Raw genomic sequence first — 6921 nt, 5'->3', positions numbered from 1 at the left:
CAAAAATATTTGAATCTGTAATGTGTAAAAGAATATACTCCTTTTACGAAAAACTTAATGTTTTTGATAATAACCAAAATGGTTTTCGGAAGGGTCGCTCTACTGTATACGCCGTGTACAAATATGTAAATAAAATTCTAGACACACTTAATAAAAGAAAATATGCGGTGGGATTGTTGTTACACTTGAGTAAAGCTTATGATAGCGTAGATTACGGGATTCTCTTGGACAAACTGTACAATACAGGAATTAGGGGCATAGGACATAAATGGTTAAAATCTTATCTCACGAACCGAGAACAATACGTAGAGGTAGAAAACATTAACTTTAAAACTGGCTTAATAAAAAACGTGCGCTCGGAACGAATACGTATGTCAAACTCTATCCCACAAGGTAGTGTTTTGGGTTGTTTACTTTTCCTAGTGTACATAAATGACCTTCCCAAAATAATAGACGATCACTGTACTTTGTTTGCTGACGACATTTCTATTTTATTCTCTTGCATGACAATGAATGAATTAAACGATAGACTAAACATTACATTTACATTTATTACATTACAATCTAACATTAAATATTAAGAAGACCACATTAATACAATTTAGACCACACCAAAAAACCCCGTTGCAGTTGCACTATGCGTACAATAATTGTCAGTTAAACATTGATACATCAACCTCCCTGCTTGGAATCCAGCTGGATACTAGCCTCAATTGGAAAGCCCATGTAGAGACACTAGCAAAAAATTTGTCATCCTTTATATATGCCTTATTTAACCTAAAGAAAGTTACCAATTTTAAAACAGCCCTAACCGCTTATTATGCCTATTTTCAATCCAGACTCGCATATGGAATAGTAATTTGGGGAAACTGTATAAACATAGACGAATTAAAAATACTTCAAAAGAAGTGTATTCGTATATTAGTTGGTATTGACAGAACAGACTCCTGCAAACCGTACTTTATAAAACATAAAATACTGACAATGACTTCAATTTATATTTTAGAGTGTTGCAAATTCGTACTTAGACATTTAGAATTATATTCCCCTAAAACAACCATAAAACGAAATAATCGCGGATTAAACCAGTTTAAATTACCATTCTCTACTTTGAGTTTGTACAGGTCAGGACCCCACTCTCTGGCAATCCAAATATTTAATGCTGTACCTAATTATACAAAATGTGTAAAAAACACAAAAGAATTAGAAGGTCTGCTTAAAAAGTACCTTTTGAAGAATGCTTTCTACACGCTAAATGACTTTTTTACAGAGAATAACACACAAATTGTAAAATAAATTTTTAACAGTTAATAGTGTATGTTATATTTTATTGACATCAAATTTAATATTGTTTAAATTTAATATTGTTTAAATGTAATGGTTACAATGTGTTGGTGTTATTATCATTATTTTTGACATAAGTTTGAATTGTAATTATTTGGTGTTATTATCATTGTTATTTTTGACATAATGCTTTTTATAAACTAAATTACTTTTTTTACTGATAATAATACAAAAATACTTAAGTAAATTTTCAAACATTAATACTGTATACACCTATTTATTAACACAAATTTAATTCTGCCTTTATAAACTATTTATTGATCTCAAATTTAACACTACCTTTTTAACCTATTCATTGACATCAAACTTAATACCACCTTTTTATCCTATTTATTGACATCAAATTTAATTTATATTTTAGTCATGTAATGTGTGTATAATCACCATTATATTTTTTAATTAGGCACGAAATGAAATGTATCCTTAACTTCTATTATATTAGGGGTTAAAGTATGAAATTGCCGTTTTATTGCAATAGGTTCTTTGAATTTTCATAGAATCTTCATGGTTTGAGGTTTTCGAATGAAACTTTTTTCAAATGGTTTCTGTGATTTTTTTTTTTAAATTTGAAACATTTGAATATCGACTTTCAATTGTTTTTGTTATTCAATTTAGACAAGAAAGATGGATACTGCGAAAATTCGAGTGATTTTTTAATACGAGTTCCGACGCGGAACTAACGCGGCAGAAACAGCCCGCAATATCAATGCTGCGTTTGGAGAGGGGTCTACTAATGAACGCACCGTGCGATTTTGGTTTAAACGCTTTCGTGATGGAAATTTCGACTTAAAGAACGAGCCACGAGGAAGACCGCCCACACAGGTGAATAACGATGAATTAAGAGAGATAGTGGAAGCCGATCCTAGTCAAACTACCCAGGAATTAGCGGCATGGTTTAATGTTACCTTACCCACAATATTGACTCACTTGCGTCAAATCAATAAAATAAAAAAATACGAAAAATGGGTGCCTCATGATTTGACTGATCTGCAGAAAGAAACGCGTGTTGAAACTTGTGTTGCCTTGTTGAACCGGTACAGAAATGAAGGAATATTGGATCGAATTGTAACATGTGATGAAAAGTGGATTCTTTATGATAACCGGAAAAGAAAAATGCAATGGCTGACCCCAGGTCAAATGCCACAACAGTGTCCTAAAGCAAAACTTACCAATAAAAAGGTAATGGTAACTGTTTGGTGGTCTCAGCATGGTGTTATTCACTATAGTTTTCTCCGATCTGGTCAAGCAATAACGGCAGATGTCTATTGTGCCGAACTCCGAACCATGTTGACAAAACTAGCAGTAAAACAGCCCCGACTCATGAATCGATCTTCACCATTATTGCTCCACGACAACGCGAGACCTCACACAGCACGAGAAACCATTTTGACCCTTCAGGAACTGGAGTTAGAAACCATTCGTCATCCTCCGTATTCACCAGACCTTGCTCCAACGGACTACCATTTTTTTTGTGATTTGGACAATTATCTACGTGACAAGAAGTTTTCTTCCCAGGAGGCAATACAAAATGCTTTCACACAGTTTGTGCAGTCTAGATCGTCGGAGTTCTATCGCAAAGGCATTAATAACCTTCCCATTAGATGGCAGCAATGTATAGATAATAATGGCAACTATTTTGATTAAATAAATTTGTTAAAAATTTAAAAAATAAACAATTTAGATTTTCAGTACAAATCGGCAATTTCATACTTTAACCCCTATTATAAGTTGTAATTATGATAGTTAGTAGTCATCATTGTTAATATAATTATTTGACTTAAGCATGAAATGTATTAATTAACTATTTGAGTGTGCTCTCTCTTATGTTGCGATGCCCCAGTGGGGTGCTACATGTCTAAGGGACAAATTAAATGTATTCTAGATCTAAGGAAACCATGTAGAAATGCAATAAATAAATATGAAATATGAAATATGTATCAATCGCGAGACTTACTTAGTTTTATTTTATTTTTTATTTCATAATATCTTTTAATAGGTAGGTACAAATTTGGACAAAAACCAGTTATTTATACTTTTACGTAAATGTTATCTCTTATCTCTGCACGTTTCTAGTGAAACCTCGGTCACAAAATCAATGAAACAATTTGATTGTTTCCTAATTAGGTATAATCGTTGAAGAAAAGAGAAATTTCCATAGTATGCAATGCAATTTGTAGAAAAGTGAGACGAATAAATAAATAAATAGTGCGACCGAATGGGGATATGGTATGTATATATATACATACAATACACAAGTTTACGCTTCCATGAGTTCGAATTAGAATTGAATATGCCAATATTAAGTTCTCTCCTGCTCAACACATCGTTCAAACTCTTGCAAGCCCTATAAAGAAAACTGTTTTTTTTTATATTTAGTCCTCGCTAGGTGAACTGCAACAACTAACTAACAACTACTGTAAATCTATAACACTGAGACTTAAATGTCAATAAGACATGCCACACCCACCGCGCCGTACTGTTAGTAGTACAGATCGACGACAGAAGCCGCCATTTTATCCAAACATTGCTATGTAAACAATGCCCCGAGGTACATTTTGTTTTGCTTGTCTTTTTTTTCTCAGTTTTTTCCATTGGAACGGAATATACCGTAGACATGTACATGTTTGTGGCACTCTCAATTTAGTAAACACTGGCTCGATCACACACGCACGCACAGTAATATCTCACGTCCACTCTCGCCCTGGCTCTCGTATGACAAACGTGTCACGCCGTACGGCGTGCGCTCGAGACAGTGTGTATCTATTTAAGTATAGATATTACCACAGACACTACAGATACCATCGGGCTTTTGCGTGAAAAGTTTCCTAACCGTGGGATTTCTCGAAGAAGCGATCACAATTGGCCACTGAGATCTTGTGATTTAACACCTTTGGACTTTTTTCTTTGGAGCTAAGTGAAAGATAAAGTCTATGCCAATGGGCCACAATCGATTCAAGACCTCAAAGATGGAATTCGTGAAGTTATCGAGGACATACAGGCACAAATGTGAGAATTGGTGATAGAAAATTTCATGAAAAGAATATGGTTCTGCAAGCGGAGCCGTGGCGGCCATTTGACTGAGTTTCTTTTCCATTATTAATGGCATACCCTCCTCTTAACAATTAAATATTTATAATGCCCTATTTTTATACTTTATACTGTAAGTTTTTGAAATAAATTTATTTATTTATTTATTTTAAAATAAACATCCGATGATTTCGCTTATAAATACTCGTTTTTTTATATGTCAAAATGAAACCTCTTATTGGAAGACCCTTTATTTTTAGTTTCTATGTATGTTGCCCTCTCAAGGTCTCGTCAGTTCTTTCGCCTACCTCTGTAACTGACCCATGCACTTAGTTTGACGATGGGATATTGACTCCATTTGGTGAAGACGATAAATTTACAATTCCAACAAATTTACACTTGCACTCTGCCTGCACTGCACATAAAATCAAATAGCAGTAGCTTGCGGTTACCACCGCGATGACGTGAATGTGTCACCGAGTTTAACGACCGATTAACAACCTTATTTCTAGTTAGCAGCTGTACGTGTGATGCTTTACAATGCCACTAAAAATGTGTGAAACCCCCAACCCGCACTGGGTCAGCGTATTTGAGTTTCTCCTTGGAGAAGCCTCGTGCCCAGCAGTGCGATCTAGTACTTTAATTACTTTTGCGGGCATGGGCACAACAACTCACAAAATTTTGATCGCAATCGAATGAATAATAATGGAATGCATGTGATACATTCTCTAAAATATATAATATGTACGTAGGTGACGTAGGTATATACATTCAAGTAGTAACTAGCTCCAAATTTTAATAATAATTAATATTTATATGCTTTTGAAGGTTTCATGTTAATAATTGTATAATACACTTACGCATCCATTATTTTGTCTGAAACAAGGAGAGCCATTTGTAAAAATCATTAAAAAACTTAAAAGCTACGAAAGGTACGAATATCTAAATGAAAGAATTACTCCTACGATTGTATTTCATTTAGTATGTATAGCACTAAATTTATTACAAAAAACAGACCGAGTACAAGAATGTTAACAACCTCTCATTTGGCAAAGATTGCGTTTTGCGGCGAGAGCGCTGCTCCTGATGCTGCAACAAAAAATGCACCTCAGATGGTAACAATATCTTCTGTGCACATCTTTAAAGTGGTTCAGTGACAAATTCTGAAACTAATAAACGGTAACATTTTCAGAAATAATTCTATTTCTATTTTAATTCTCATAAGGTTTAATTTGAAATTGCATGAGAGGCCTCATTAAGCCTCCAAGATAGTTAAATGGAAACGTGACACAAAATTACATTCAAAAGTAAAAATACTGTAACGTAATGGAACACGCTTGCTCTATGTGCTGCTAAGAATATATTCTACTGTACTCCCAGATACCTGTAAATGTTGTGTGCCTTGTTGAAAAATAGTGGGATTTAATACAAACCCGCGCAACTGCCTGCCCAGCCAGCCGTCAGAGGCGTCCCACGAGCCCACTAGTCTGGCAAATGAAGTGTCGCTGCAATTATTAATAACATTTAGTTTACAGCGCGAATATTGGAGATAGTAATTGTTTCATTTGTGATAAGCACAGTCAGTAGCACATGTAGCATTCAATTCCATTTTGTCCCTGCCTTTGCTTTCATGTGCTGTTGACTGTAACCCTACACTCGTGTTTCAGTTACCATGAATTAGATAGTCCATCGAGGAGTAGCTTCGCATCGTCCACGGCGTGAACAGCGCTACCGCCTCTAGTTGCGTGACCTTGGTGGCGGCCGGCACACCGTGCATCCTGGATCTGATGGGCGCTCTTGCTGCCTTCAAGGCCGGTGACTCGCGGCCCGCACAAGCCACTACCCGCTAAAAAGCTATAGCCAGCATAACTAGCGCTACAAAATTTAGGGTTCATCCCAGGAATGGCAGAGTTTCCAGTATTCAAAATACTTCTCTCAGAATCTTCATAAACTACCTCGTCGGTATCTTCCCGCTCGACTACGGATATTGCACGGTTATCAACGGAGCATTTGCCTTCACTAATGTGTGTAACACTACGTGGAGATTTAAAGTTATTTTTCAAGTTATTTTGTTTGTTTTTCTTATTTCCGCATTTGAGTAAATTTCTTTTGAGGCCAGCATCAGAACTTGTAGATTCCAAGCTATATCTGCAATAGCCCTTTTTACGAGACTTTCTTTCAGTGCTTGGAGGAACAACGGTGGCATCTGAAGCCTGTACTTTACTAGTTATATTAACAATTGCTTTATGCAGTGTTCCAATGCGTGAACTATATAATTTTCTCTCAGTTCCTTCACCTATTGTTCCAACGGTTGTTCTAAATGTTGTTCCTGCAGTTGCCCTGGATGTTAAGCCAAAAATTGGTGTAGTGGTTCCCCTAGTAGGTATTCTAGATAATCCTCCAGTGATTGCTCTATATGCTGCTCCAACGCTAGGTCTAGGCGATGTTTCTGCAGTGTCTTCTAAAATTTCTTTAGCTGCTGTACCAGAAGTCACATCATGTGCTTTCCTAATAATTGTCCCAGTGACTGTCTGTGCTAGTTCAATGTTT

Source organism: Hyposmocoma kahamanoa, unplaced genomic scaffold (assembly GCF_003589595.1).
Source record: "Hyposmocoma kahamanoa isolate Upper Pololo Valley unplaced genomic scaffold, ASM358959v1 99818, whole genome shotgun sequence".
In the NCBI taxonomy this organism is placed as follows: Eukaryota; Metazoa; Arthropoda; class Insecta; order Lepidoptera; family Cosmopterigidae; genus Hyposmocoma; species Hyposmocoma kahamanoa.
This window is presented reverse-complemented; position numbering follows the sequence as displayed.